This window comes from Octopus bimaculoides, chromosome 16 (genome assembly GCF_001194135.2).
Source record: "Octopus bimaculoides isolate UCB-OBI-ISO-001 chromosome 16, ASM119413v2, whole genome shotgun sequence".
Taxonomy (NCBI): domain Eukaryota; kingdom Metazoa; phylum Mollusca; class Cephalopoda; order Octopoda; family Octopodidae; genus Octopus; species Octopus bimaculoides.
The window spans coordinates 10,101,145-10,101,577 of NC_068996.1; positions in this window are offsets into that span (position 1 = coordinate 10,101,145).

A 433-nucleotide genomic window follows, 5' to 3' on the forward strand; every position below is an offset into this window, starting at 1 on the left:
TTTAGTTGAATGTATCAACTCAGTACTTATTTTTTTAAAGCTTGGTACATTTTCTATTTATCTCTTTTGTCAAACTGCTAAGTTACAGGGATGTAAACTCACCAGCACTGGTTTCCAAGTGCTGGAGGTGAGAACAGACACACACACACAAACACACACACACACACACACACACACAATGGGCTTCTTTCAGTTTCTGCCTACCAAATCCACTCACAAGGTTTTGGTTGGCCCTAGGCTAAAATAGAAGATACTTGCTCAAGTAGGACCCAGAACCATGTACTTTGAAAGCAAGCTTTCTACCATGCAGCCACACTTGTGCCTATATATCCTAATAACATATAAATATATTAATTCTATTTTACTAGAATTAAAAGCTTCCTTTGTGCTATAGTTTTATTTTTTTATTATTTTACTTGTTTCAGTCATTTGA